Genomic DNA, 16,532 nt, shown 5'->3' on the forward strand with positions numbered 1-16,532 from the left:
GGCAGTGTAAATCCCCAATAGAAGCTAGCCAGAAGCTAGCCAGAAGCTAACCAGAAGCTAGCCAGTTTACTGGCTAACGTTAGTATTCAGCCAACTATGGTTGATGGTCATCAGCTATCCTTTAGCTCGAAAAGCTATCGCCAGTTTTGTACAACGTGACTCAGACCAGAACATACTGGACCTATTTTTCTCTCCATATCCCCGGATTTCAACCGAAAGCTCTGGACATTTACACCTGGATCTCGCAGCTGGATTACGTCGATCCCGGAGCAAACATCAATTATTCCGGAGCTAGCCAGCTGAAGAGTTCCGTCAGCCACTCCTGGGCTACAATCACTTATCCGTACCCGTTTTACTGCCGACGCGGAGCCCCACCAGGCCTTCACGACTGGACTACCGACGTTATCTGCCCGAGGGAGTTATCCAACTGGCCCCTCATTCGCGACGTTACCTGAACGCCCATCTGCGGCCCGCTAAGCCTTAGCTGTCTTATCGGCTGTTATCTGAATAGATCTATCGGACAATTTTTCTTGGGTCACTATAACTATATCTATTTTGCCAATTGGATTGATCCCCTCTACCACACGGAACCCCACTAATCTACCAACGGAAATGCACGAGGTGGCTTAAAACAGACCTCCACCCTATGCTAGCTTACTACCGATGGCCCGGCTAGCTGTCTGAATCTCCGTTACCCCAACCAACCTCACTACTCACTGGACCCTTATGATCACTCGACCAAGCATGCCTCTCCTTAATGTCAATATGCCTTGTCCATTGCTGTTCTGGTTAGTGTTTATTGGCTTATTTCACTGTAGAGCCTCTAGCCCTGCTCACTATACCTTATCCAACCTTTCAGTTCCACCACCCACACATGCGATGGTTGGTTTCACCTGGTTTCAAAGGTGTTTCTAGAAACAATATCTCTCTCATCATCACTCAATACCTAGGTTTACCTCCACTGTATTCACATCCTACCATACCTTTGTCTGTACATTATACCTCAAAGCTATTTTATCACCCCCATAAACCTTCTTTTACTCTCTGTTCCGGACGTTCTACACGACCAATTCTCATAGCTTTCAGCCGTACCCTTATCCTACTCCTCCTCTGTTCCTCTGGTGATGTAGAGGTGAATCCAGGCCCTGCAGTGCCTAGCTCCACTCCTATGAACCTCCTATGGATATGAACTTGCAACCTTTCAGTTACTCGGTTACTAGTCCAACACTCTAACCACTAGGCTACCCTGCCGCCCATGGAACATGATAAATGTTTCCTTACCTTGATGACCTTCATCAGAATGCAGTCCTAGGAATCCCAGGTCCACTATAAATGCTTGATTTGTTCGAAAATGTTTGTTATTTATGTCCAATTAGCTACTTTGGTTAGCGCGTTTGGTAAACAATTCCAAAGTCACAAAGGGCGTCCACTATAACATGATGAAATGTCCAAAAGTTCCGTAACAGTCAGTAGAAACATGTCAAACAATGTACTGAATCAATCTTTAGAATGTTGATTACATATATCTTGAATAACATTCCAACCGGAGAATTAGAATGACTTCAGATGATCGGTGGAACGCAGGTCCTTCCCCTGTGAACGCGCATGGTGAAAGCATGGTCAACTCGTGGCAGTGGTGACTATTTCCTGTCTCATTCGACCCCACCTTCACATTAGAGTCATCAGACAAAGTTCTATTGACTGTTGACATCTAGTGGAAGGCATAGGAAGTGAAAACTCATCCATATCTCACTGTAATTTCAATGAGAGCTTGGTTGAAAATCTGCCACCCCCAGAAGAAATACAAACAGGAAGTGGAATTTCTCAGGTTTTGCCTGCAAAAAGAGTTATGTTATACTCACAGACATAATTCAAACTTCAAAGTGTTTTCTATCCAATACTAACAATAATATCCATATATTAGCAACTGAGACTGAGGAGCTGGCCGTTTACAATGGGCACCTTTTCATCCAAACTACTCAATACTGCCCCTGCAGCCATAAAAGTTAACAACCCTCCAGACGAGCTTCAATGCCATTACAACTCTCCTTCCGTGGCCCCAATTGCTCTTAAATACAAGTAAAACTAAATGCATGCTCTTCAACCGATCGCTGCCTGCACCTGCCCGCCCGTCCAACATCACTACTCTCGACGGTTCTGACAACTACAAATACCTAGGTGTCTGGTTAGACTGTAAACTCTCCTCGCTTCATACTCGTCGCCAAACCCACTGGCTCCAGGTCATCTACAAGACCCTGCTAGGTAAAGTCCCCCCTTATCTCAGCTTGCTGGTCACCATAGCAGCACCCACCTGTAGCACGCGCTCCAGCAGGTATATCTCTCTGGTCACCCCCAAAACCAAATCTTCCTGTGGCCGCCTCTCCTTCCAGTTCTCTGCTGCCAATGACTGGAACGAACTACAAAAATCTCTGAAACTGGAAACACTTATCTCCCTCACTAGCGTTTAGCACCAGCTGTCAGAGCAGCTCACAGATTACTGCACCTGTACATAGGCCATCTATAATTTAGCCCAAACAACTACCTCCCCCCTACTGTATTTATTTATTTATTTTGCTCATTTGCACCCCATTATTTCTATCTCTACCATGCACATTCTTTCACTGCAAATCTACCATTCCAGTGTTTGACTTGCTATATTGTATTTACTTCGCCACCATGGCATTTCTTTGCCTTTACCGCCCTTATCTCACCTCATTTGCTCACATTGTATATAGACTTATTTTTTCTACTGTATTATTGACTGTATGTTTGTTTTACTCCATGTGTTGGAGTCTCAACTCTGTGTTGTTGTTTGTGTCGAACTGATTTGCTGTATCTTGGCCAGGTCACAATTGTAAATGAGAACTTGTTCTCAGCTTGCCTACCTGGTTAAATAAAGTTAAACTTAAAAAAATAATAATAGTACAATCAATATCATTCATATCTGGTAGTGTAATACTAATCATTCATATCTGGTAGGGTAACAGTAATCATTCATATCTGGTGGTGTAATGGTAATCATTCATATCTGGTAGTGTAATAGTACAATCAATATCCTTCATATCTGGTAGTGTAATAGTACAATCAATATCCTTCATATCTGGTAGTGTAATAGTAATCATTCATATCTGGTAGTGTAATAGTACAATCAATATCCTTCATATCTGGTAGTGTAATAGTACAATCAATATCCTTCATATCTGGTAGGGTAATAGTAATCATTCATATCTGGTAGAGTAATAGTACAATCAATATCCTTCATATCTGGTAGTGTAATAGTACAATCAATATCCTTCATATCTGGTAGGGTAATAGTACAATCAATATCCTTCATATCTGGTAGTGTAATAGTACAATCAATATCCTTCATATCTGGTAGTGTAATAGTACAATCAATATCCTTCATATCTGGTAGTGTAATAGTACAATCAATATCCTTCATATCTGGTAGTGTAATAGTACAATCAATATCCTTCATATCTGGTAGTGTAATAGTACAATCAATATCATTCATATCTGGTAGTGTAATACTAATCATTCATATCTGGTAGTGTAATAGTAATCCTTCATATCTGGTAGTGTAATAGTACAGTCAATATCCTTCATATCTGGTAGTGTAATAGTACAATCAATATCCTTCATATCTGGTAGTGTAATAGTACAATCAATATCATTCATATCTGGTAGTGTAACAGTAATCATTCATATCTGGTAGTGTAACAGTACAATCAATATCATTCATATCTGGTAGTGTAATAGTAATCATTCATATCTGGTAGTGTAATAGTAATCATTCATATCTGGTAGTGCAATAGTACAATCAATATCATTCATATCTGGTAGTGTAATAGTAATCATTCATATCTGGTAGAGTAATACTAATCATTCATATCTGGTAGTGTAATGGTAATCATTCATATCTGGTAGAGTAATAGTACAATCAATATCCTTCATATCTGGTAGAGTAATAGTAATCATTCATATCTGGTAGGGTAATAGTACAATCAATATCCTTCATATCTGGTAGTGTAATAGTACAATCAATATCATTCATATCTGGTAGGGTAATAGTACAATCAATATCCTTCATATCTGGTAGTGTAATAGTACAATCAATATCATTCATATCTGGTAGGGTAATAGTACAATCAATATCATTCATATCTGGTAGTGTAATAGTACAATCAATATCCTTCATATCTGGTAGGGTAATAGTACAATCAATATCCTTCATATCTGGTAGTGTAATAGTACAATCAATATCCTTCATATCTGGTAGGGTAATAGTACAATCAATATCATTCATATCTGGTAGGTTAATAGTAATCATTCATATCTGGTAGAGTAATAGTAATCATTCATATCTGGTAGGGTAATAGCACAATCAATATCCTTCATATCTGGTAGTGCAATAGCACAATCAATGTCCTTCATATCTTGAAGCATAATAATGAATACAATCTATATTATTCATATCAGTCTAAAGACATTTGATTAAAAGCATATTATTTTGAATCAAATAAATATTAATGTTATAGAACCGTCCCTTAACTATTAGGAAGATATTAGCATGTTTTGTTTTTGTCAGAAATCACAGTGTGTGTGTGTGTGTGTGTGTGTGTGTGTGTGACAGCCTCCCCTGTTAGCGATGGCAGCACCCGACTGATTCCTGGCTGGGGTTCTGATCTTTCCTCTTTTATACAGCGCCACACTGAGTCACAGACATACAGGCAGAGAAACCCTTTCTAGAAGTGAAGTCTCTCTTCATAGATGATCTAATCTTTCTCGGGGCAGTGAAGTAAGTCACTCTCTCTCGGTCTTTCTCTGTCGCTCTCTCTTTTGTCCTTTATTCTTCTGCGTGACAGCTACAAACAGGTCTCATCTTGTTGGGTTATTGAGCCATGCTTCTTCCCTTCAGTTCGGGCTCATGATCCACACACTTGTCCCAATTTGAACCTTGTCGCCTTTCAAATATGGCGTCCGCCATGATCAAAGCCAGCCTCTCCCCGCCTCTTTAAAACAGTGGAACACTCTGAGAAACAAAAGACGCAGTGGCGCGTGGAGAAAAGAGGCTTTTGGTGCCTCGTCGGCGTACTAATTAAACTTTTTGAAGGGAAAAGAACAGCAGAAGCTCAGCAAACAAGTGCGTCAACAAAAGAGGCCTCTTGGTTGTCTGTCGAGCACCAGCAGCTCCTGCTTGTGTATGATAATGATGACATTCCTCTCCTAATTGGAATCGTTATCTTTATCATGTCCTCGGTGCGTGAGATAATAACGCCGAGGCGCGGCTGGAGAGTTTTTGGAGAGAGCTGTTCGGAGTGGGTGGGGTGTGTTAGCGTGTGTGTGTGCGACCGTGTGTGGAGGACTTGTTTTCCTATCTTGTCAGGACTAGAATGTCTGAAAAGCAAGGAGATTGTTTATATCCTACAAAGTAAAAATTATTCTGAATGGGAATACAATTTTACTCCCCAAATCATCCTGACAAGTAACAAAAACATGGCTGTGTAGGTGTATGTGTGTGCGTGTGTGAGTGTGTGAGTAGATGTTCATTACAATGAAACATGGTGAAGCCCCAAAATTGCCCTCGCTAGAAGCCTGTGTTTCAGACATAAGGAAGTGGATGGCTGCGAACTCTCTACTTTTAAACTCGGACAAAACAGAGATGCTTGTTCTATGTCCCAAGAAACAAAGATATATTTTGTTGAATCTGACAATTAATCTTAATGCTTGTACAGTCGTCTCAAATAAAACTGTGAAGGACCTCTGCTTTACTCTTTTAGGTTAGACTACTGCAATTCTCTACTTTCCGGCTACCCGGATAAAGCACTAAATAAACTTCAGTTAGTACTAAATACGGCTGCTAGAATCCTGACTAGAACCAAAAAATGTGATCGTATTACTCCAGTGCTAGCCTCTCTACACTGGCTTCCTGTCAAGGCAAGGGCTGATTTCAAGGTTTTACTGCTAACCTACAAAGTATTACATGGGCTTGCTCCTCCTATCTCTCTGATTTGATCCTGCCGTACATACCTACATGTACACTATGGTCACAAGACGCATGCCTCCTAATTGTCCCTAGAACTTCTAAGCAAACAGCTGGAGGCAGGGCTTTCTCCTATAGAGCTCCATTTTTATGGAATGGTCTGCCTACCCATGTGAGAGACACAAACTCGGTCTCAACCTTTAAATCTTTACTGAAGACTCATCTCTTCAGTGGGTCATATGATTGAGTGTAGTCTGGCCCAGGAGTGTGAAGGTGAACGGAAAGGCTCTGGAGCAACGAACCGCCCTTGCTGTCTCTGCCTGGCCGGTTCCCCTCTTTCCACTGGGATTCTCTGCCTCTAACCCTATTACAGGGGCTGAGTCACTGGCTTACTGGTGCTCTTTCATGCCGTCCCTAGGAGGGGTGCGTCACTTGAGTGGGTTGAGTCACTGATGTGATCTTCCTGTCTGGGTTGGCGCCCCCCCTTGGGTTGTGCCGTGGCGGAGATCTTTGTGGGCTATACTCGGCCTTGTTTCAGGATGGTAAGTTGGTGGTTGAAGATATCCCTCTAGTGGTGTGGGGGCTGTGCTTTGGCATAGTGGGTGGGGTTATATCCTTCCTGTTTGGCCCTGTCCGGGGGTATCATCGGATGGGGCCACAGTGTCTCCTGACCCCTCCTGTCTCAGCCTCCAGTATTTATGCTGCCGTAGTTTATGTGTCAGGGGGCTAGGGTCAGTTTGTTATATCTGGAGTACTTCTCCTGTCTTATCCGGTGTCCTGTGTGAATTTAAGTATGCTCTCTCTAATTCTCTCTTTCTCTCTTTTTTGGTCCTAGGACCTGAGCCCTAGGACAATGCCTCAGGGCTACCTGGCATGATGACTCCTTGCTGTCCCAGTCCACCTGGCCATGCTGCTGCTCCAGTTTCAACTGTTCTGCCTGTGACTATTATTATTTGACCATGCTGGTCATTTATGAATATTTGAACATCTTGGCCATGTACTGTTATAATCTCCACCCGGCACAACCAGAAGAGGACTGGCCACCCCTCATAGCCTGGTCCTCTCTAGGTTTTGGCCTTTCTAGGGAGTTTTTCCTAGCCACGGTGCTTCTACACCTGCATTGCTTGCTGTTTGGGCTTTTAGGCTGGCTTTCTGTACAGCACTTTGAGATATCAGCTGATGTACGAAGGCCTATATAAATACATTTGATTTGATTTGAGTAGATGTGTTATATATGTTCTTTATAATTCAGCCTAACAGGGTGGAAATGTATCAGTGGGACATACTGACTAACGACATGGAACATGGACAAATAGATACAACAGAGTGTTTATATATTATGTAGCTTTGCACCAAAGTTTTCCCACCAAAGAAATTATGACACTTCCTGAATGTGGTGTCTAGTTTAGCCAACTCACACACTCGGCTCAAACAGAGAGTGATGCTATGTTAACTAGCTGACTTTGGCTATCCAACACTGGAACTCTCCAAGGTTTTGCCTGTCTATCTATGGTTTTGCATGTCTATCTATGGTTTTGCCTGTCTATCTATGGTTTTGCCTGTTTATCTATGGTTTTGCCTGTCTATCTATGGTTTTGCCTGTCTATCTATGGTTTTGCCTGTCTATCTATGGTTTTGCCTGTCTATATATGGTTTTGCCTGTCTATCTATGGTTTTGCCTGTCTATCTATGGTTTTGCCTGTCTATCTATGGTTTTGCCTGTCTTTCTAACAGGGTTGACGTGTTATGCTCGACCCACCCAATTTTACACCAAAAAACACTAGAAAAGGGCCAAAAGAACTTTGTGATTTGACTATTAGATGTTGATGGTTTATTTTGTATATTTTTTTAGAAAGGAATAGCTTCACCCTATTAAATTGAGAGTTCAGTTCATGTAACAGGGGTGAAATAAATACGTTGTCAAATTAACTGTCAAATGAACTAAATAAATTTACAATGATGGTGAAAACTTGGAGAAAGTTGGTGTTAAGTGGGTTAAACTCGTCCAGGAACTCACGTAGGGTGCCCAGAGGGAAAGTAGAACGTCTTTATTCATATTAAAAAACAGATTGATTGAATTCTCCATGTGGTCTATATTAAAGGGTACTTCATTTAACATACACTACATTGCCAAAAGTATGAGGACGATTGCTAGTCGAACATCTCATTCCAAAATCATGGGCATTAATATAGAGTTGGTCCCCCCTTTGCTGCTACGGTGTAACAGCCGCCACTCTTCTGGGAAGGCTTTCCACTAGATGTTGGAACATTGCTGTGGGGACTTCCATTCAGCCACAAGAGCATTAGTGAGGTCAGGCACCAATGTTGGGTGGTTAGACCTGGCTCGCAGTTGGCGTTCCAATTCATCCTAAAGGTATTCGATGGGGTTAAGGTCAGGGCTTTGTGCAGGCCAGTCGTTTTTCCACACCGATCTCGATAAATAATTTCTGTATAGACCTCGCTTTTTTTAAAATAATATACAGTAGCAGGCTTTTAAAATGCCATATTGGTGCACAATTGCTACTTAAAATGGGAGGCAAAAGGCAGTCTTTCCACGTACAATAGCATCAATACCATCCAAGTATACCCCACTTTTTTCCCCCCTCTGCTTTCCTCGCCATAGAGGCAGCTCCCTGCTCCCTACAGCTAATCGCCCGTGGGATCTGGAGACGCAGCGACATCCAGGTGATAAAAAGCCTTCAGAGACGTAACAAGAGAGAGAGAGAGAGAGAGACACACAGTTCCGTTTGGCAGTTCACTTTCACAGCTTTCGATTCCCTGCCCGGCCTAGCTGAAAGAAGTCTGAAAGAGACCCGGCTAATCTCTCCCTGAGTGTCAGCTCCTCTCCCTCTGTTCTCGCTCTCTCTGAAAAGAACCTCTGTTTATCTGACCAAAACCTCCTTCCCTCCCGGTGTCCATTTTGGATCTTATCAACCACAAGATAATTCAACTCCGCTCTCTCTCCCACTCGCTCTCTCTCTTCCCTCTCTCTCACTCTCCCCTCTCTTTCTCTCCTCTCTCTCTCTCTCTCTCTCTCTCTCTCTCTCTCTCTCTCTCTCTCTCTCTCTCTCTCTCGCTCACTCTGCTCAGCTTCTGTTCATTAAAAGTTCCCTGTCTCTTCCTTTGTCAAGAGTGCATCCATCTGTCCGGGGAGCAGGAAGGGAGGAAGGAAAGAAAGGGGAGGGTGCAGCTATCTCTTCATCTCTCCATCTTGAGTCTTTGTGTTGTTCTCTTTGATTTGTTTCTGTTTGCCTTCGGTTCGACCCCCCCCCCCCCCGTCTTGTTTTGGTCCCTGATGGATCGGCCCTCAGCCTTTAAGTTAGATTTGTTTTCCTCACTGTTTGAGCTTCTGTTAATTTAGATCAAATAACACTGTGAGTGTTAAAGGTACACTCTTTAATCTATTCATCTCTGTTGTATTCCACTTCCACTTGAGCTCTCATCTTTTGGTTTTCAAATGCAGTGGCAAGAAAAAGTATGTAACCCTTCGGAATAACCTGGATTTCTGCATAAATTGGTCATAAAACTTGACCTGATCTTTAATCTAAGTCACAACAATTTTTTCATTGTACCTTTATTTTTAACAAAGCAAGTGAGTTATAAACAAATTCTAATTTACAATGACGGCCTAGGAACAGTGGGTTAACTGCCTTTTTCAGGAGCAGAACGATAGATTTTTACCTTGTCAGCTCAGGGACTTGATCTAGCAACCTTGCAGTTACTGGCCCAACGCTGTAACACCTAGGCTACCTGCCTCCAAAATAGACAATAGATAAACACAGTCTGCTTAAACTAATAACACACAAACAATTATACGTTTTCATGTCTTTATTGAACACACCGTGTAAACATTCACAGTGCAGGGTGGGAAAAGTATGTGAACCCTTGGATTTAATAACTGGTTGACCATCCTTTGGCAACAACAACCTCAACCAAACGTTTTCTGTAGTTGCAGATCAGACCTGCACATTGGTTGGGAGGAATTTTGGACCGTTCCTCTTTACAAAACTGTTTCAGTTCAGCAATATTCTTGGGATGTCTGGTGGGAACCGCTCTCAAGGTCATGCCACAGCATCTCAATCGGGTTGAGGTCAGGACTCAGACTGGGCCACTCCAGAAGGTGTATTTTCAACTGTTGAAGCCAGTCTGTTGTTGATTTACTTCTCTTTTTTGGGTCGTTGTTCTGTTGCATCACCCAACTTTTGTTGAGCTTCAATTGGCGGACAGATAGGCTAACATTCTCCTGCAAAATGTCTTGATAAACACGGGAATTCATTTTCCGTCAATGATTGCAAGCTTTCCAGGCTCTGAAGCAGCAAAGCAGCCCCAAACCATGATGCTCCCTCCACCATATTTTACAGTTGGGATGAGGTTTTGATGTTGGTGTGCTGTGCCTTTTTTTCTCCACACATAGTGTTGTGTGTTCCTTCCAAACAACACAACTTTAGTTTCATCTGTCCACAGAATATTTTGCCAGTAACGCCTGGAACATCCAGGTGCTCTTCAGACGTGCATGTCCTCAACTGGCAGCTTCATAAAATAGTACCTACAAAACACCATTCTCAACGTCAACAGTGAAGATGCGACTCCGAGGTTCTGGCCTTCGAGACAGAGTTGCAAAGAAAATTCACATCTCAGACTGGCCAATAAAAATAAAAGATTAAGATGGGCAAAATAACACAGACACTGGACAGAGGAACTCTAGAAGGCCAGCATCCCGGAGTCGCCTCTTCACTGTTGACGTTGAGACTGGTGTTTTGCGGGTACTATTTAATGAAGCTGCCAGTTGAGGACTTGTGAGGCATCTGTTTCTCAAACTAGACACTCTAATGTACTTGTCCTCTTGCTCAGTTGTGCACCAGGGTCTCCCACTCCTCTTTCTATTCTGGTTAGAGCCTGTTTGCGCTGTTCTGTGAAGGGAATAGTACACAGCGTTGTACAAGATCTTCAGTTTATTGGCAATTTGTCACATGCAATAGCCTTCATTTCTCAGAACAAGAATAGACTGATGAGTTTCAGAAGAAAGCACTTTGTTCCTGGCCATTTTGAGCCTGTAATCGAACCCGCAAACACTGATGCTCCAGATACTCAACTAATCTACAGAAGGCCAATTTTATTGCTTCTTTAATCAGAACAACAGTTTTCAGCTGTGCTAACATAATTGAAAAAGGATTTTCTAATGATCAATTAGCCTTTTCAAATTATAAACTTGGATTAGCTAACACAACGTGCCGTTGGAACATAGGAGTGCTGATAATGGGCCTCTGTACGTCAATGTAGGCATTCCATAAATCTGACGTTTCCATCTACAATAGTCATTTACAACGTTAACATTGTCTACACTGTATTTCTGATCAATTTTATGTTATTTTAATGGACATAAAATGTGCTTTTCTTTCATAAACAAGGACATTTCTAAGCGACCCCAAACTTTTGCACAGTAGTGTACATGTAGGTAGAGTTATTAAAGTGACTATGCATAGATGATAACAACAGAGAGTAGCGGCAGTGTAAAGAGCTGGGGGGGGGGGGTGCAAATAGTTCGGGGAGTCATTTGATTAGACGTTCAGGAGTCTTATGGCTTGGTGGTCGAAGTTGTTAACTTGGACTTGGCGCTCCGGCCAACTTGGACTTGGCGTACGGTAGCAGAGAGGACAGACTATGACAAGGGTGGCTGGAGTTTTAAAAAATTGTAGGGCCTTCTTCTGACACCGCCTGGTATAGAGGTCCTGGATGGCTTGTTGTTTAGTTTAAGAGGTTGTTTAGTTTAAGAGGTTGTTTAGTTAAAGATTAGTGAAAGGGGTTGTTTAGTTAAAGAGGTTGTTTAGTTTGTTAAGAGGTTAATTAGTTTGATAAGAGGTTGTTTAGTTTACGAGGTTGTTTAGTTAAAGATTAGTGAAAGGGGTTGTTTAGTTAAAGAGGTTGTTTAGTTTGTTAAGAGGTTAATTAGTTTGATAAGAGGTTGTTTAGTTTACGAGGTTGTTTAGTTTGGTAAGAGGTTGTTTAGTTTGTTAAGAGGTTGTTTAGTTTAAGAGGTGTTTTAGTTTGTTAAGATGGTGTTTAGTTTAAGAGGTTGTTTAGTTTGTTAAGAGGTTGTTTAGTTTAAGAGGTGTTTTAGTTTGTTAAGATGTTGTTTAGTTTAAGAGGCTGTTTAGTTTGTTAAGAGGTTGTTTAGTTTAAGAGGTAGTTTAGTTTGTTAAGATGTTGTTTAGTTTAAGAGGCTGTTTAGTTTGTTAAGAGGTTGTTTAGTTTGTTAAGATGTTGTTTAGTTTAAGAGGTTGTTTAGTTTGTTAAGAGGTTGTTTAGAATAAGAAGTTGTTTAGTTTGTTACGAGGTTGTTTAGTTTGTTAAGAGGTAGTTTAGTTTAAGAGGTTGTTTCGTTTGTTAAGAGGTTGTTTAGCTTAAGAAGTTGTTTAGTTTGTTAAGAGGTTGTTTAGTTTGTTAAGACGTTGTTTAGTTTGTTAAAGGTTGTTTAGAATAAGAAGTTGTTTAGTTTGTTACGAGGTTGTTTAGTTTGTTAAGAGGTAGTTTAGTTTGAGGTTGTTTAGTTTGTTAAGAGGTTGTTTAGCTTAAGAAGTTGTTTAGTTTGTTAAGAGGTTGTTTAGTTTGTTAAGACGTTGTTTAGTTTGTAAATAAGTCCTTCAGCGCAAATGCAATCTGCACGCAACATCCATTTTTTATAATTCAGGACGTCGAAAGGGATCGTTTTTACTGCCTGGCCCACGCCAATCTTCGAATTCCAAAGCAATGTTTGTAGCCAGCCATAAAACAAGCAACCAACCTGGCTGTTCTTGTTTTCTGACAAAGGCCTCGAACCTACCACTCCGGATTAGCTCTGGGAGCCTGGAGAAGAGGGGGCAGAAAAGTGAGGCGAGTGAGAGATTGATGGCTTTCACGTGGTCATGCATTTCATTTATCAATAAAGCTGTCAGCTCTCCACTAACCTGGGCGGGTGTACTCCAGAATTAATCAGAACAAAGACATCAATCAACAAGCCCATAGCTGCTGCTCGGCACTCCATTATATTGACCTGAGCAAGGTTGTCGACTAGCCAAAGTTTGCAGAGTGATGCCACGTTTTGACACGGCACCTTATGAGTGACACGCTCAAGGTTCTCGTATCCACGAGCAAGGAGGAGAGGTGTCTGTGAGCATCTATCTCTCTCTGTGTGTGTAGGAGATTGAAGTGTATGTATGAGCCATGGGACTTCCTCCCTCAGTCCCTCATGTTCCCTTCCCCTGTTAACACGCAGGTCATTATGGGTAGTGGTTTGGGACATCCATCACAGGCGGGCAGCAGCAGATTGATACGCACTGCAGCCCTATCCTATTTACATCCCCGCTGTTTTTAAGATCCTCAAGATGTGATTTGGGAAATGGCGTCCTCCTGCCCACTCATCTATCAACTTCCTGTATCCTCCCTAGCCAGAGAGCTGGCTGCATGGCCGGCGCTCCCCACGGAGAGGATGAACAGGACAGAGAGAGAGAGGAGACCTGGCTGCATGGCCGGCGCTCCCCACGGAGAGGATGAACAGGACAGAGAGAGAGAGGAGATCTGGCTGCACGGCCGGCGCTCCCCACGGAGAGAATGAACAGGACAGAGAGAGAGAGAGGAGGCCTTGCTGCACGGCCGGCGCTCCCCACGGAGAGAATGAACAGGACAGAGAGAGAGAGAGGAGGCCTTGCTGCACGGCCGGCGCTCCCCAGGGAGAGGATGAACAGGACAGAGAGAGAGAGAGGAGATCTGACTGCACGGCCGGCGCTCCCCACGGAGAGAATGAACAGGACAGAGAGAGAGAGAGAGAGAGAGAGAGAGAAGAGGCCTTGCTGCACGTCCGGCTCTCCCCAGGGAGAGGATGAACAGGACAGAGAGAGAGAGAGGAGGCCTTGCTGCATGGCCGGCGCTCCCCACGGAGAGGATGAACAGGACAGAGAGAGAGAGAGGAGGCCTTGCTGCATGGCCGGCGCTCCCCATGGAGAGGATGAACAGGACAGAGGGAGAGAGAGGAGGCCTTACTGCACGGCCGACGCTCCCCACGGAGAGGATGAACAGGACAGAGAGAGAGAGGAGACCTGGCTGCACGGCCGGTGCTCCCCAAGGAGAGGATGAACAGGACAGAGAGAGAGAGAGGAGGCCTGGCTGCACGGCCGGTGCTCCCCAGGGAGAGGATGAACAGGACAGAGAGAGAGAGAGGAAGCCTTACTGCATTGCTGACGCTCCCCACGGAGAGGATGAACAGGACAGAGAGAGAGAGGAGACCTGGCTGCACGGCCGGTGCTCCCCAAGGAGAGGATGAACAGGACAGAGAGAGAGAGAGGAGGCCTGGCTGCACGGCCGGTGCTCCCCAGGGAGAGGATGAACAGGACAGAGAGAGAGAGAGGAAGCCTTACTGCATTGCTGACGCTCCCCACGGAGAGGATGAACAGGACAGAGAGAGAGAGGAGACCTTGAAGGCAGAGCAAAATGGGTCAGTTACAGGAGCAGTGAAGGCAGAGCAAAATGTGTCAGTTACAGTAGCAGTGAAGGCAGAGCAAAATGTGTCAGTTACAGTAGCAGTGAAGGCAGAGCAAAAGTGGGACAGTTCCAGTGGACAGTGGTAGAGGGTGGGTTGGGCTTGGACATTGAGGAAAGAGAGGGGGACAGTTCCAGTGGACAGTGGTAGAGGGTGGGTTGGGCTTGGACGTTGAGGAAAGAGAGGGGGACAGTTCCAGTGGACAGTGGTAGAGGGTGGGTTGGGCTTTGACGTTGAGGAAAGAGAGGGGGACAGTTCCAGTGGACAGTGGTAGAGGGTAGGTTGGGCTTGGACGTTGAGGAAAGAGAGGGGGGCAGTTCCAGTGGACAGTGGTAGAGGGTGGGTTGGGCTTGGACATTGAGGAAAGAGAGGGGGACAATTCCAGTGGACAGTGGTAGAGGGTGGGTTGGGCTTGGACGTTGAGGAAAGAGAGGGGGACAGTTCCAGTGGACAGTGGTAGAGGGTGGGTTGGACTTGGACGTTGAGGAAAGAGAGGGGGACAGTTCCAGTGGACAGTGGTAGAGGGTGGGTTGGGCTTGGATGTTGAGGAAAGAGAGGGGGACAGTTCCAGTGGACAGTGGTAGAGGGTGGATTGGGCTTGGACATTGAGGAAAGAGAGGGGGATAGTTCCAGTGGACAGTGGTAGAGGGTGGGTTGGGCTTGGACGTTGAGGAAAGAGAGGGGGACAGTTCCAGTGGACAGTGGTAGAGGGTTGGTTGGGCTTGGACGTTGAGGAAAGAGAGGGGGACAGCTCCAGTGGACAGTGGTAGAGGGTGGGTTGGGCTTGGACATTGAGGAAAGAGAGGGGGACAATTCCAGTGGACAGTGGTAGAGGGTGGGTTGGGCTTGGACGTTGAGGAAAGAGATGGGGACAGTTCCAGTGGACAGTGGTAGAGGGTGGGTTGGGCTTGGACGTTGAGGAAAGAGAGGGGGACAGTTCCAGTGGACAGTGGTAGAGGGTAGGTTGGGCTTGGACGTTGAGGAAAGAGAGGGGGACAGTTCCAGTGGACAGTGGTAGAGGGTGGGTTGGGCTTGGACGTTGAGGAAAGAGAGGGGGACAGTTCCAGTGGACAGTGGTAGAGGGTGGATTGGGCTTGGACATTGAGGAAAGAGAGGGGGATAGTTCCAGTGGACAGTGTTAGAGGGTGGCTTGGATGTTGAGGAAAGAGAGGTGGACAGTTCCAGTGGACAGTGGTAGAGGGTGGGTTGGGCTTGGACGTTGAGGAAAGAGAGGGGGACAGTTCCAGTGGACAGTGGTAGAGGGTGGGTTGGGCTTGGACGTTGAGAAAAGAGAGGGGGACAGTTCCAGTGGACAGTGGTAGAGGGTGGGTTGGGCTTGGACGTTGAGGACAGAGAGGGGGACAGTTCCAGTGGACAGTGGTAGAGGGTGGGTTGGGCTTGGATGTTGAGGAAAGAGAGGGGGACAGTTCTAGTGACAATAGACAGGAGGAGGAGGGGGAAAGAGAGGGACTTAGTAGCATAATTAGAGGAAAATAACCTGGAACAAATTTGCTTTACCTAATTACCTAGTAGTAGAGTAAAAGGATAATAACCTCCTTATCCTAATTGAATCTGGCCCAACTTGATTGATCCCAATTTGGCAGTAATTGACATAACGTGCTGGGCATCTAGGCTGTGCCTCCAGAGTAGTCAGTAACACACCGCGTGTGTGTGTGTGTGTGTGTGTATGTGTGTGTGTGTGTGTGTGTGTGTGTGTGTGTGTGTGTGTGTGTGTGTGTGTGTGTGTGTGTGTGTGTGTGTGTGTGTCTTTGTGCGGGTCGGTAGCATGGCATCGGCACGGTGTTGTCTTTGTGAGGGAATAAGCAGACTTCCTACAGTTTTTATGTGATTTCCACTTTAGACACAATTAAGCCAAAGTGAATCAGACGAGCCAGTCAACACTTAATTTGTGTGCGGCTGTCAGTCACACAGCAAACCAACAAAAGCCTGTCTCTGTCTGATGATCAGTATTCCCCAAAAGGTACAGTTCTTTTTGAAAGCCCCGCTGTCTCCAAGACAACATGGCCGTTTGCCGTG

This window comes from Oncorhynchus mykiss, chromosome 15 (assembly GCF_013265735.2).
Source record: "Oncorhynchus mykiss isolate Arlee chromosome 15, USDA_OmykA_1.1, whole genome shotgun sequence".
Classification (NCBI taxonomy): domain Eukaryota; kingdom Metazoa; phylum Chordata; class Actinopteri; order Salmoniformes; family Salmonidae; genus Oncorhynchus; species Oncorhynchus mykiss.